The sequence below is a fragment of the Rhinopithecus roxellana genome, chromosome 9 (genome assembly GCF_007565055.1).
Source record: "Rhinopithecus roxellana isolate Shanxi Qingling chromosome 9, ASM756505v1, whole genome shotgun sequence".
Taxonomy (NCBI): domain Eukaryota; kingdom Metazoa; phylum Chordata; class Mammalia; order Primates; family Cercopithecidae; genus Rhinopithecus; species Rhinopithecus roxellana.
The window spans coordinates 57,784,530-57,800,042 of record NC_044557.1 but is presented as its reverse complement, the minus strand read 5'-3'; the positions used below and the strand labels follow the sequence as shown (position 1 = coordinate 57,800,042).

The 15,513-nt window shown below is 44.3% G+C and overlaps 1 long non-coding RNA gene and 1 pseudogene across 2 annotated transcripts in view; one reads left to right on the top strand and one right to left on the bottom strand.

The window, feature by feature from the left end:
- LOC115899650 overlaps nt 1–5,401 on the bottom strand; it is a 61,777-nt gene extending 56,376 nt beyond the window's left edge. For both annotated transcript variants that reach the window (XR_004059261.1, XR_004059262.1), the window contains exons 1-2: nt 5,342–5,401; nt 3,662–3,817 (exon numbers count right to left, since the gene is read on the bottom strand). This is a non-coding gene — a long non-coding RNA (uncharacterized LOC115899650). The remainder of the gene's footprint in view (nt 1–3,661; nt 3,818–5,341) is intronic.
- On the top strand, nt 1,312–4,799 carry LOC104658556 (annotated as a pseudogene).
- Nucleotides 5,402–15,513: the final 10,112 nt, after the last annotated feature.

Genomic DNA, 15,513 nt, shown 5'->3' with positions numbered 1-15,513 from the left:
TATTTAGAGATAGCTCAGAGCTCATGCTCTCCTATTTATTTATTTAGAGTCCAGGTCTTACCTTGTCACCTAGGATGGGGTGCAGTGGTGTGATTTCAGCTCACTGCAGACTTGACCTCCTGGGCTCAAGCAATCCTCCCACCTCAGCCCCTCAAGTAGCTGGGAGTACAGGCACGCACCACCACACCCGGCTGAATTTTTTTGTATTTTTTGTAGAGGCAGGGTTTTGCCATGTTGCCCAGGCTGGGCTTGAACTCCTAAGCTCAAGCGATCTGCCTGCTTCAGCCTCCCAGAGTGCTAGGAGTGCTGGCATAAGCCATCATGCCCAGCCAGAGCTCTCTCTTCTTATGGCCTGCTCTCCCTGGGCAAAACCTCTGTACCACTGCTCCAGAGCTGGGGGTGGGGACAGTGGCACACTTCTTTCAAAGTGACACCCCTGTTTTATGAGCAGCATGCTGGACAGGGGCAGTAGCACCTAGTCTTCCTGGCTTGCCTCTTCCAGTGAGCAACATCTGCCCTAAAAGCAAGCCAGGGCAAAAGCAGTTGTGGCCTAGTGTTTTCAACCTGTCATGTCTAGGGTAGCAGTAGTTTTTGAGACTAGTCTTTGAGGTTTGTTCCAACCCCAGGAAGGATCTTCTTAGCTTTCTCCCCCACCCCTCACTTGTCTCTTTGGTAAATCAGCTGACCTGTGTTAGCTCATAGCTCACCTGGGGCTACCAACCTCCTCTTAATTGCTTATTACCTTAACTTCCATTGTTTTCCAGAGAGCCCTCAGGCATCAAGGTCCTGAGTGAGTGAAGGACAGGAGTCCCCAACTCTTTGGCTGTACTCACTGAGAATTTAGCCTCTGCCACACGGAGAAGGGGACGAGAGAAATGCTGGCAGCCTGAACTCTGGGAGAGAGACCGGGAGCTGAGGCGATAGGAGGTGACTCCATATTCTTGGCCACCCAACCTGCAGTGGATCTTCCATCACATGGAGTTTGAGGGTAGCGGGAGGCAGGGAGCAGATCAAGTGTCGCAGATTCTCACTGTCCAAAATTTAGGAGATTTACTTGAATAAATATTTATTCATTTGCTGTATGTCCTCTGGACAATCTCCAGGGACTCTGGGGTTTTTTTCCTAATAATTTTCACCAATTACTGATGTTTCACTGGGAAGCAGGTCCGAAAAACTTCTCACATTGTCATTCTGGAATTGGATCTCTAGTACTTGTGTTTGGTATTTTGCACAGAAGGAAAACACAGTTAAAGTCAGGTTGGGAGCCAGAGAAGAAAAGTGAGGGGATGTGCTTTGGCTCTCCAGGTAAAGATGGCAGAGCACAGGTACAGCTTCTCACTGACTACACTCAGCCCATCTTGTACACTTGTCCAGACTGAATATGCTTTAGCTGCTGTAGTGGGAGGAGCCCCTTCAAGTGGGAATTAAAGCTGCAAATGGTGTGGTATTAGCACTGAGAAGAAACAGAAATCCATTCTGTATGATGAGCAAAGTGCACACAAAGTAGAACCCATTACCAAGCATAGCAGGTTGGTGTACAGTGGCACGGATCCAGATCAGAGTGCTTGTGCACAGAATTCAAAAACTAGCTCAGCAATACTATAATATCTGCGTACCAATGATAACGACAGGAAGCAGCCAAATGCCTAGGCAGATAGGGGCAGGTCCCCAGTGAAACCCTATCTTCAAGCCAAAAACAGCCTGAAGGTTGACAGACCAGACTGCTGGTCCCAGATGAAACCCAAAACTCAGAGTAAAAACTTCTGTTCTTGTCTGCCTGCCCTTTCCCAATTGATTCTTTCTGAATAATGTCTTTTAACCAATCGAATGTTGCCTTTTCCAATACTACCTATGGCCTGCCCCACCCCTATTCTGAACTCATAAAAAGCCTTGGACCTGGCCATGTGGGGAGGAGAGAACCACCCGACTGCAGGGTTGGGGGACCACCCACCACATCTCCTCTCCACTGAGAGCTGTTCAGTTGCTCAGTATAATGATTCTCCCCTCTCCTTGGGCACATTACAAAAGCTCAGGAACTGCCAAATGTAGGTACAAAATATAACACAGGCGAGCTGGGGCATGCCAGCGTGGCTGAGCAAGGCCCAGGTGGGGCATGACCAGCCAGGGGTTCCTGGCTTGCAAAGTGACTGAAAAGAAAAATCCTACATCATTTTGGGGAATCACCCAGGATACCTGAAGGGTGAGTAAATGCGGATGTAGACACTTCACTTTTTTCTGAGGCTTCTTGTACTAAGACTCTTTTCTGAAGGCAGATGAAGCACCAAACCTCTGGTGAGCCAATTAAGAGCAATGGCACAACTAAGAGGACAGGATGCTGGAGAGGACCCCAACACCCCCACCTCCATCATCTCTGGGGTTGGGAATGTCAGCATCGTTCCAATCCAGTCTTTCCTACAGCATTTTCCTTCTTTTTTTTACAGCTGTCATGGCTGTAAGGGTGTTGCAACAACACCCTTACAATGTTAAGGGTGTTGTTGCAAACTACAGAGATATTACTGGGTGGAAAGAGCATTTGGCCCAGCCATCAGATATGCAATTGAAAACAAGGCAGTTTCTATCTATTCTTAGAGGCAAAGAGGAAGCACAGATTAAGAGTTTCTCTCCCTTTTGGAGGAACTCAATTGCATAGATCAAGAGGCTTTTTACCCCAGGCACCTTCCCCACCCTGCACTTTTTCTTTTCTCCACCATGTCAGGAGTTAACACAGTCCTGCAAATACAGGGAGCTTTTTCTATGCTAGAGGATTTTTTTCCTTTTGAAAGGCATCTTACTAGGCCAGGACCCCAATTCTCCCTTTCACTCCCTTGTTTGAGGAGGACCCAGTTCCAGGTTTCACCTTAGTATTGGGCCTATGATAAGGAAGCAGTGAAGGAGCAGCCCTGCTGGCTGCTGTCTGCAGTCTGGCGAAGGCCACCTAGGACTTAACTTAATGCGTCCATGAACCCTCCTGAGGCAAACTTGCCCCAAACTCAATTTGGAGCTTCAGGTTGAATTCCTAGAAAGGAAAACTACATCAGAGGGATCCAAAGGCAGGCAATAACAGAAGTCAAGGGGCACAGCGCAGGTGAGCATGACTAATTCCTGCTGGTTAGCTCCCCCCACCCATTTCATGGATAAAGGTCATGCTAGCATCCATGGAATAGATGAGGTTACCAAGAGGAGGGAGGACAGAACAGGGTATAGGTGAATGCAGATAATTCCTATCCTCTAGGCCTCCCTGTTAACATGGGTGAAAGCCGCATTGGCACCCATGGGTGGCAACTTGCTGAAGTCACCAGGGCCTGGGGATACAAACCCCAGTAAAACCCCATCTTCAAGCCAAAAACAGCCTGAAGGCTGAAAGACCAGACTGCTGGCCCTGGATTAAACCTGAGACTGAGTGAGAACTCCTGTTCCTGTTTGCCTGCCCTTTCCCAATTGATTCTTTCTGAATAATGCCTTTTAACCAATTGAATGTTGCCTTTTCCAATACTACCTATAGTATGCCCCACCCCTATTCTGAGCCCACAAAAACCCCTGGACCCAGCCATGCAGGGAGGAGAGAACCATCTGACTGTGAGGTGGGAGACCACCCCACAGCATCCCCTCTCTACTGGAAGCTGTTCCACCACTCAATAAAATTTTTTTCCGCCCTCCTCACCCTTCAATATCAGCATCTCCTCATTCTTCTTGGGAGCAGTACAAGAGCTCAAGAACTGCTGAACACAGGTACAAGCTGTAACACAGGCAAGCCGGGATGCACCAGTGTGGCCGAGTGAGGGCTGGGAGGGGTGTCACCAGCTGAGGATCCCCTGGCCTGCAAAGTGACCAAGAAGAAAAATCCTACATCACCAAGAACCCATTTCCATAGCTTGGCTGGTACAGAGTGTAATCACTGTAACCCAAGAATACACCCAGTCAAGTGGTGTTTGTCTATTTGGAGTTGATTTATCTGTGGTTGGAAGGAGGGATGACCATGTTTATTTCAGTCAGATCCATCCAGAGCTTACTTTGCTGGAAAACAATAGCAAAGAACTATGTGAAGGGGAAAATACTGAGAAAAGATACAATGAAGATCTGGAGCTTGAAGATGCATTCATACAGCTGTAAACCAAAAATCAAAATTTGAGGCCTCCCCAACCATCTGAATGGACTTCTTCCTCTGTCAGGGCACTCCTAACCTGAAAGACTGCTTCAGGCCATGATGGAAAGTCAGTTGGACAGGCCTCTATACCTCTGTGGCATTAACATCAACACAGACCCTAAGTTTGATAAGAAGAATTTAGTCTATTCTTTCTGAAGCCTAGTGCCTGGAGGCTTCATCTGCATGATAAAATTTTGGTCTCCACAACCTCTTCTACAACCCAGACACTTCCTTTCTATTGATCCCAGGTCTTTAGATAAACTCAACCAATTGTCAACCAGAAAATTTTAAATCTATGTATAACTGGAAGCCCATCACCCCAACCTTCAAGTTGTCCTGCCTTTCTGGACAGTATTTCTTAAAGGTATTTGACTGAAGTCTCATGTCTCCCTAAAATGTATAAAACCAAGCTGCACCCTGGGTACATATTCTCAGGACCTCCTGGTCACTCAGAATAAATCTCAGAATAAATCTCTTCAAATATTTTACTATTTTACAGTTTGATTCTTTTTGTCAACACAGCCATCTTAACCCTCAAGGAAAGCTCTGAAGGGCAAATGACAGAGGATAACATAGAAGTTGGAATCGGCAATAAAGCTGATTTGGGAGGATCACTCCAACTGAAGTTAAGGATTACTTGGCTGCCACAGCATAATAGTGAAATGACTGAACAATCTGGAATTTCAGATAAGCTATCTACTTAAACATGTTTATGGCCAGACACAGTGGCTCATGCCTGTAATCCCAGCACTTTTGGAGGCCAAAGCGGGTGGATCACCTGAGGTCAAGAGTTTGAGACCAGCCTGACCAGCATGGTGAAACCCTGTCTCTACTAAAAATACAAAAATTAGCTGGGCTTGGTGGCAGACGCTTGTAATCCCAGCTACTTTGGAGGCTGAGGCAGGAGAATTGCTTGAACCCAGGAGGCAGAGGTTGCAGTGAGCCAAGATCACACCATTGTACTGCAGTCTGGGCGACAGTGAGACTCCGTCTCAAAAAAAACAGAAACAAAAAACATGTTTAAAGTATGTTTTGTTTTTCAGACTTTTTGGAAACTTATTTCTACGTGGTTTAAATGGACTAATGTTTTTAAAATGACACTTGTAAGTCATAACAAACTATAAATCCCTCCCCAACAAAAAACAAAGAAGTAAGAACCTGGCAGCCCAAATGAATCTGTTGGTCATGGTTACTTACCTCTGGGGGATTTTGTGGTTCAACTCACTCTGGAATTAGATCACTTCTTGGCTGGACTTGCACTGACAAAGCTGTGAGCAGTGATGCATGACAGCCCAGCCCCATTAGGAAGCATGTGACGACATAACCAGCTCATTCTTCAGACCAGAGATAAGAAAGGCAGTGGGCTAGCGAGAGACAGCAAAAATGGGGTGGGAGGGAGCTGGGAGAGAGTCTTGGCAGGGCAGGACGCTCAGCAATAGATGAACTAGGAAGGGTCAGGGGTTAGGTCTCAGGCTGGTAGTTTTTGTTTGTAAAGTATTAATCTGCCTACTTAAAGACTCTATAAAGCGGAAGTATCACATGGTCATATTTTGCAAACTTCCACTAAAAAATGGAAATTCTCTCTGCTACTAAGAAAAAGAGCACAAGCATAATAAAAAATCAAAATCCAGTCACTTAAATTCTTACTACTTTTTCAAATATTAAAACTAATTCAGTAAAAAAGAAACCCAACAACTAAATATTAATATAAAAACATTGAAAAAATAGGACATGGCTGGGCACAGTGGCTCACGCCTGTAATGCCAGCACTTTGGGAGGTTGAGGCGGGCAGATCACAAGGTCAGGAGTTCAAGACCAGCCTGGCCAGCATGGTGAAAACCCATCTCTACTAAAAATACAAAAAATTAGCCAGGCATGGTGGTGCACACCTGTAGTCTCAGCTACTTGGGAGGTTGAGGCAGGAAAACTGCTTAAATCCAGCAGGCGGAGGTTGCTGTAAGCCGAGATTGCACCACTACACTCCAGCCTGGGCAACAGAGTGAGACTCCATCTCAAAAAAAATAAATAAATAAATATTGGTTAAATGTATTTTGGCATGTCCAAAAAATAGATTACTATGTGATTTTTAAAAAAGATATTTGTTATATATTAGTAAGTGGAAAACAGGTTGCATATCAATATACATGGTACAATCTGATTTTATTTTAAATGTGTACATGCATAGCAAAAAATATGGAAGGACAGGCCAGGTGCAGTGGCTCACACCTGTAATCCCAGCACTTTGGGAGGCTGAGGCGGGTGGATCACGAGGTCAGGCGATTGAGACCATCCTGGCTTACACGGTGAAACCCTGTCTCTACTAAAAATACAACAGGCACCTGTAGTCCCAGCTACTCAGGAGGCTGAGGCAGGAAAATGGCGTGAACCTGGGAGGCGGAGCTTGCAGTGAGCCAAGATCGCACCACTGCACTCCAGCCTGGACAACACAGAGAAAAACTCCGTCTCAAAAAAAAAAAAAAAAAGAGCTTCCAGAGCATTTTGGTCTGTTGCCAAGCCCTCATATATACATTATTCCATGTAATCCTCACAAAAAGCCCATGAAGAAAGTACCATTGTTAGCCCCATTTTATAGATGAGGAATATGAGGCAACAAAAGGTAAAAATGTTTCCAGGAAGTGGTCAACTTGAGACACAAATCCAGGTAAACTTGTGGGTAAGCCACTATTAATTCCACTCTCCTACACTGTCTCCTGATCTACGTGGAATTGTAAACAATTGTTATCACTGGATAGCAAGATAATTGTTGACTCTGATTATTAATTATGTTTGCTTACATGTATTTTCTAATTTTCTACAATCAACACTTAGGGTCTGTCTAAATGATAGAAATAAAGCCTAAAATTTCTTTTTTAAACACGCTGAGAATAATCAATCACATTCCACCTAGAAATTAAAATAACATTCATGCCCAAATCTAGACTTTATTTTTAGCAATCAAAAAGACAGACTCTTATGCCTATCTTTTTAACGTAAAAATCTCCATTGCTGGAAATGTTGACAATTTAAACTTATTTACTTAAATTTAAAGTGAGAGAAGAGACTTCACGTCCAGGAAAAGTAAAGTCATTATTTACTTCTCCTGGAAAGAAAGAACAATTAATACTAAAACTATTTTAAAAATTAGATAATTGCTGGGTCATACCTTTAAGAAATTGTAGGGAGGGAATATCCATAAGGAAAAATGTTAATAACACTGAAAAGTCTTTCAATTTTGTAGGCGTATTCTGCAGCCCAATTAGAAGTCAGTGTATAGAGCACCTTGGACATAATTATGTAACTCCTACTTAGAAAAAGACTCAATTTGCTATTTCCTTTTTGTTGTTTGTTTGTTTGTTTTGAGATGGAGTCTCGCTCTGTCATCCAGGTTGGAGTGCAATGGCATGATCTCAGCTCACTGCAACCTCCGCCTTCTGGGTTCAAGCAATTCTCCTGCCTCAGTCTCCTGAGTAGCTGGGCTTACAGGCGTGCATCACCAGGCCTGGCTAATTTTTGTATTTTTAATAAAGACGGGGTTTCACCATGTTGGCCAGGCTGGTCTCGAACTCCTGACCTGAGGTGATCTGCCCACCTTGGCCTCCCAAAGTGCTGGAATTACAGACGTGAGCCACTGAGCCTGGCCTCAATTTTCTGTTTCAGAAGGGACTTTGTCAACAAGGATAAGGTGTTTTGTTTAATAAACAGAAAATAAAAATAAAAACTACATTCAACCAGATAAGGACATAACTGACCATACTCTTCCACTATCAGTCCTCACCAGAGGACTCTGGTCATAAAAAGAGCAGGCCTTCAACAGCTCCAAACGGCCGTCTTAACTGACACTGTCTTACTGTCACTCAGGATAAGAATTCAGAATCTGGCCGGGTGCGGTGGCTCACGCCTGTAATCCCAGCACTTTGGGAGGCCGAGGCGGATGGATCACAAGGTCAGGAGATGGAGACCATCCTGGCTAACACGGTGAAACCCCGTCTCTACTAAAAATACAAAAAAAAAAAAACAAAAAAAAAAAAAAACAAAACCCACTAGCCAGGCGTGCTGGCGGGAGCCTGTAGTCCCAGCTACAAGGGAGGCTGAGGCAGAAGAATGGTGTGAACCCAGGAGGCGGAGCTTGCAGTGAGCCTAGATCAGGCCTCTGCACTCCAGCCTGGGGGACAGTGAGGCTCCATCTCAAAAAAAAAAAAAAAAGATTTCAGAATCCGCCACTGAAGCCTCTGCCACATGAAAGACTCTTCCTTGAAAGTCCTACCAACCACCCAACCCAAACCAGGAGATTCTTTGCATCTTCCTAGCGCTCCCTGGAGTGGTTTGTTAACCAGACCTACTCTTTTCCAGTCCTAGTTCTCCTATTTCTTTTCTCTTGATGTTAAAAAGTACTCTGTGGAATGTTTAATCTATTCATTCATATATTGATTAAGTGTACTATTATGTACGGTCTGCAATGTTGACTGACTTGTGAAGTGGCTTGAGCCTGTATGCCCACAGCTCTGACTCATGAGTGAACAAGAAATACTAAGGAGACTCACCTCTTTGGGAACTCCATGCCGCTTGTGGCTTTTGTGATTGAAATAGCATCAATAAAAGTCTTACACTGTGGGAAGACACAATTGTGCGTGAACCTGGTTGTTTCTGACCTTGTACCGCTCATGAAACTCAGGCACTGGGCTAAGTGCCAAGAAATAGAGGGGAAAAAAAAAAAAAAAATCTAGCGCCTGACCACAGGTGCTTCTGATCTGTGACTATTATCTACTGACTACAGAAAGCTGAATTAGTAGATTCAATTCCATTCCCTGTTACCAGATATTTCCAGGACAGGAAGTCGTAAAAAGCTTATTAAATGAGTAATTAAAACTAGATTTAAAAAGATTAAGATTTTTTTTCTTTCATGGAAAACTTTTCTCTCAGTGGAGTCCTTTGAAACTGGATAGATGCCCATATTTCTGGGATGCAATTCATCCTAGTAACTTGTTACTTTTAGGTTGTGTCTTCCTAACACTGATTTTAATTTGCCTTTCAAAGAAAGTAAAAGGCCGGGCGCAGTGGCTCAAGCCTGTAATCCCAGCACTTTGGGAGGCCGAGACGGGCGGATCACAAGGTCAGGAGATCGAGACCATCCTGGCTAACCCGGTGAAACCCCGTCTCTACTAAAAACTACAAAAAACTAGCCGGGCGAGGTGGCGGGCGCCTGTAGTCCCAGCTACTCGGGAGGCTGAGGCAGGAGAATGGCGTAAACCCGGAAGGCGGAGCTTGCAGTGAGCTGAGATCCGGCCACTGCACTCCAGCCTGGGCGACAGAGCAAGACTCCGTCTCAAAAAAAAAAAAAAAGAAAAGAAAAAAAAAGAAAAACTAATGACTCAAACAATTGTCATACATATCATGTGATGAAACAAGTTAAATCGGGGGTGGTGATGATAGGTAACCTAGTAGCTGGGGAAATGAAGAAGGAAAAATGAGGAAGCTCTGGTTCTATTCTGATGCAGTGGAAACTACAGTGTGCTTTAGTTTCCCAAATTACCAGGGAGAGGGAACAGATCCCTGTAACCAGGCAACAGATGATGCACCCACATCCCACCCAACCCCCACTCCCGCCTACCCCACCCCATTTATAGGCACAGAACCCCGCCTACCTCCCCCCATTTATAGGCACAGAACCCCGCCTACCTCCCCCCATTTATAGGCACAGAACCCATAATGGGAAACATCAAAGAGGACATAAAGAGTCCTGAATGTTAAGGAACCTGGGGAGTAAAGGGAAAGTTTGACTCGCACCCACTGACTGGCTTGTGGGAACCTGTGAGGTATTGCCTGCATCCGGCCGGAAAGAACTGGAAGACACCAGTAGAAAGAGCTAATTTGCAGCACTCAAGTTCAGATCATCACACTTCAGGTATAAAAATGACACATGAGAAAATGTGCTCAACACCTTTGGTTGTCAAGATGAGATACCATTTTATACCCACTAGAGTGGCTGAAATAAACAACACGAATACCACCTAATGTGAATGAGGATGTGGAGCAATAGTAAATTCTCAGATATTGCTGGCGGTCTTGTAAAATGGCTCACACATTTGGGAGAATTGCAGTTTCTTTAAAATTCCACATACAACTACCCTATGACCCAGCAATTCACTCGTAGGTATTTAGCCAGCAGAAATGTAAAACATATGCCCACAAAATGACTTACGCAACAATATTACAGCAGCCTTGTTGATAATAGCCAACAACTGGACAACCCAAATGTTATCCAGAGGTGAGTGGATAAACAAAGTGTAGTACAGTCCAACAATAGAATATTACTCAACAACAAAGGGAACAAATTATTAAGATACACAACATGTATAAACCTCAAAAACATGATGCTGATATGAGATTCCATTTATATGAAATCTAATTTCTATGGTGACAAAAATCAGCATGTGTTTGCAGTTGCGGGGGAAGTGTAGTGACTGGAAAGGGGCACAAGGAACTTTCTGGGACCATGAAAATGTCCTGGATACTCTGGGCACACTGCCTGTGAGAGAGCCCTGCTCTACAAGGAGCAGTAAATAAAAAAGAAAACAAGAAATTGTCTTATATATTATTTTGATGGTCGTTATATAGGTGTATGACATTGTTGGAACTTATCAATCCTCTAAGATCTGGGCTTTTTATTGCATGTTAATCTTACCTCAATTTAAAAAATTATAATTACATATGACCTTATTTTACAGTCACAGGCCAGTGAGGCCTGATACGTTTACATTATATATCATTTATTTACTAACCATACTATTAATTCCTGTAACAAAACTTTCACCTAAAAATGATTTTGAACAGTGTCAGACATGTTTTCAAATATTGAATTTTAATGTGTAAATATACCTGCTGAGAATCTCAAGGATTAGTAATAGTAAATTAGCAGAAATTTCATTAGCAGAAAATGAAAGTGATTTGCGGGGCATCATGGGTTGGCTTGTCAGCTGCTCCTCCCCCAGTGGAATTACCTTTCACTGACAACCTAGAAAACTGGAGATGCTTTTTTTAAAAACATAAATAAGACCACAGGACCAGGCGCAGTGGCTCACACCTGTAATCTAGCACTTTGTGGGGATGGGAGGATCACTTGAGGTCAGGAGTTCAAGACCAGCCTGGCCAACATGGAGAAAGTCTGTCTCTACTAAAAATATAAAAATCAGCCAGGCGTGGCAATACACACTGTAATCCCAGCTACTAGGGAGACTGAGGCATGAGAATCGCTTGAACCTGGGAGATGGAGGTTGCAGTGAGCCGAGATTGCACCACTACACTCCAGCCTGGGTGACAGGACTGTCTCAAAAAAGTAAATAAAATAAAAATAAATAAAGACCATATTATACAATTTGACTTGTTCCACTAAATATGTCTCAGAAGTCTTTTCATGAGAGTACATATAGATCTACCTCCATTTCTTTGAACCCAAGTGACCTTTAAATATGTGACTTCTTTGGTCATTGCACATTTTGTTTACCAGGTAATCCAAGTTGGAGACACAGTCAAATAATCAGTGTCTGTGTGATCAAACTGTAAAATTCTCAAGACTGTAACAAATTAACTCAAATCTTAGCATCTAAAACAACAAAGTTATTTCTCACACTGTTTCTGAATGTTTAGAACCTGAGAACAGCTTTTCTAGCTCCAGGTCATTCATGAGGTCAGTCATGCTGTCGACTAAGGGTGCAGCCATGAAGACGTCACTGGGACTGCAAAATCTGCTTCCAGGTTCACTCATGTGATTGTTGGAAGAAGGGTTCAGTCCCTTTCTTTCCATGGGCCTCTCTAGAAGGCTATGCACAGCATGGCTCTTCCCAGAGTCAGTGATCCAAGAGCAAAGCAGTGTCCAAGACAGAAGCTGCAGTGTCTTTTTATAATCTAATATCAGGAGGGCCATCTCATTGCCTCTGCTATACTCTAACCCAATCCTGGGAGTGTACTGACTACACAGGATATAAATATCAGGAGGCAGGGGTCACTAAGAGCCATCCTGAAGGCTGGTTACTACGTATCCCTAGTACCCAAAACAGTGAAGCAACCCAATACACACTTGCTGGATTGTGGGGAAAAGAAAGAGAGATCAGCCTGTTACTGTGTCTATATAGAAAGAAGTAGACATGAGAGACTCCATTTTGTTCTGTATTTGAGATGCTGTTAATCTGTGACCCTACCCCCAACCTTGTCCTTGCAAGAGACATGTGCTATGGTGACTCGTGGTTTAAAGGATTTTGGGCTGTGCAGGGTGTGCTTTGTTAAACAAGTGCCTGAAGGCAGCTTGCTGGTTAAAAGTCATCACCATTCTCTTAATCTCAAGTACCCAGGGACACACAACACACACTGCCGAAGGTTGCGGGAAAGCTCTGCCTAGGAAAGCTAGGTATTGTCCAAGGTTTCTCCCCATGTGATAGTCTGAAATACGGCCTCGTGGGAAGGGAAAGACCTGATTGTCCCCCAGCCTGACACCCGTGAAGGGTCTGTGCTGAGGAGGACCAGTACAAGAGGAAAGAAGGCCTTTTGGCGGTTGTTGGCAGTTGAGATAGAGAAAAGCATCTGTCTCCTGCCCGCCCCTGGGCAATGGAACATCTTGGTATAAAACCCGATTGTGGCCGGGCGCGGTGGCTCACGCCTGTAATCCCAGCACTTTGGGAGGCCGAGACGGGTGGATCAGAGGTCAGGAGATCGAGACCATCCTGGCTTACATGGTGAAACCCCATCTCTACTAAAAAATACAAAAAAACTAGCCGGGCGCGGTGGCGGGCGCCTGTAGTCCCAGCTACTCAGGAGGCTGAGGCAGGAGAATGGCGTAAACCCGGAAGGCAGAGCTTGCAGTGAGCTGAGATCCGGCCACTGCACTCCAGCCTGGGCGACAGAGCAAGACTCCGTCTCAAAAAAAAAAAAAAAAAAAAAAAAAAAAAAAAAAAAAAAAAAAAAAAACCATTGTATGTTCTGTTTACTGAGAAAGGAGAAAACTGCCTTAGGGCGAAAGGCGGGACTTGCTAGCGCAATGCTGCTCTTTATGCACTAAAAAGGTTTATAGAGATGTTTACATATGCGTATCAAGGCACAGCACTTTTCCTTAAACTTATTCATGTCACAGAGAACTTTATTCATATGTCTTACTGCTGACTTTCTCCCTATAATGATCCTATTATCCTGCCACTTCCTTTTCTTTAAGATGGTAAAGATAATTATCAATAAATACTAAGGGAACTCAGAGACTGGTGCCGGCGTGAGTCCTCTGTATGCTGAGCGCCGGTCCCCTGGGCCCACTTTTTCTTTCTCTATACTTTGTCTCTGTGTCTCATTTCTTTTCTCAAGTCTCTCGTTCCACCTAACGAGAAACGCCCACAGGTGTGGAGGGGCAGGCCACCCCTTCAGATTGGACTGAACCAACCTGCGGCTGGTAATTCAATCCAGCTATCATGGTCCAAGACTTTGATGGATGGCTGGTTAGGTTACTCAAGTTCAGTGGCTTTTAAGTTGCCCAATACCTGAGTAGTGTTCAGTAAGTGTACTATAGTAGCCAAGGAACTGAGGGAATGAAAATATGACTATGTTTGAATTAAACACCAGGTTACTAAATTTGACTGCAGACCCACAAATGACTACTGGCAATATGCAAATCACACAGATGTTCTCTTGTTTAACCATCAACCCTTCCTCACTTAAATTAGTCTGGGCTCCTACCTGTGAGTGGCTAGAAGCCAGATCTCAGCCTGGCACGGGTCCAGCTGACCTTCCTTTGTCCTTCCTCCCATGGCTGCCCCCACCAACTCTGGCATCCATGCTTGTTTTGGTTGGCCTTTGCCTTCTCAAGCAGTTCTGTCTCTAAAGGTTTGAGTGCTCCAGAGTGACTGTGTATTTGCTTAGGGCTCTTCCGTGCTGTTCGTACCTTTCCCTCATCACCCACCACAGCTGCCTGCCAGTGCATGTTCTATCTATATGAAAGGCACTCAGAGCTCCTCAAACACGAATTCTACCTTCTTCCAAGAAAGTCATGCCTGATTCTTCTTTTTTTTTTCTATTGTTGTTTGTTTGAGACACAGTCTTGCTCTGTCACCCAGGCTGGAGTACAATGGCACAATCTCGGCTCACTGCAACCTCTGCCTCCAAGGTTTAAGAGATTCTCCTGCCTCAGCCTCTCAAGTAGCTGGGATTACAAGCATGCACCACCACGCCCGCCTAATTTTTGTATTTTTAGTAGAGACAGGGTTTCACCATGTTGGCCAGGCTGGTCTCAAACTCCTGACCTCAGGTGATCCACCCACCTCGGCCTCTCAAAGTGCTGGGATTACAGGTGTGAGCCACCGAGCCTGGCCCCTGGATTCTTTCCTGCCTGGCAAAACCCTTTTCCCTTTTAAAATCTCTGCTCAAGCACTGTCCCTTCTAATGAAACTTCCCCGACTCTCTAGGGCCTGCCTTGTCCTATGGCACAGCAGGACAGAGTCACTCTTTCTTTCTGGATTATTGTTGAAATTTTGTATTTGTCTTAATTTCTGAATCATCCTTAATTACCAAAGGGTAATTATTATTTTATGCAATGGTAATTTGCCCTCCAAACTGTGAGCTCCTTGAAGGCAGATCCTACCTTTTAACCACGTTTCACCCCTAACACCTATCCTGTGTCTGGACTATGCTAACCAATAAATACTTCAACAATTGAAACAGGGAACTAAGAAATATGTACCTGTGTACTGCAATGCACTGCTGAGAAACAACTGGTTCTAACCTATAAAACCATAATTCTGTTTTTTCTGCCCCCAGCTCACTCCTTCCACCTGTTGGGGGCTCCATTCCCTGTGCGCTATGTTAACTGCTGGGCTATGTCAATTTTCGTTTCTGCTTCTCAAGGAATCACTTGCTTATTGGCCACTTAGACCTCAGACTTTCTCGATTCCAAAGGAATCATTCTGGTTACATGGAGAGGCCAGGCAGCATGCTGTTGATTAAACATGTAGGCTTTGAAATACACAGACATGAATTTGTTTGGTGTGTGACATGTTACCTAGCCTCTTTGTGCTGGATAAAATAGAGGATATAATACTTCAGCTTGCTTTGAAGCTTATGTTGGTCAGGTCTCAGCAGGAAACTGACTTTACCCTAGATGTTTCAAATGAATGGATTTCTTATAGAGGTTTGAAAAAGGGTAAAGTAACAAACAAAGGATGGTGGGCCACCAGGAGACTAACAACAGTAGAAGTCATTACCCTCCCTAAGCCCGAAAGGACAAAGGAAGGAAATAATGTTACCTGAGCCCACTGAGGCCTGGAATCATGGAAGACGACCAGTAAAGTGTGAGGGTTACAGCCAAGGATGGAGATGCAGCCCACAGCATGGAGGGAATA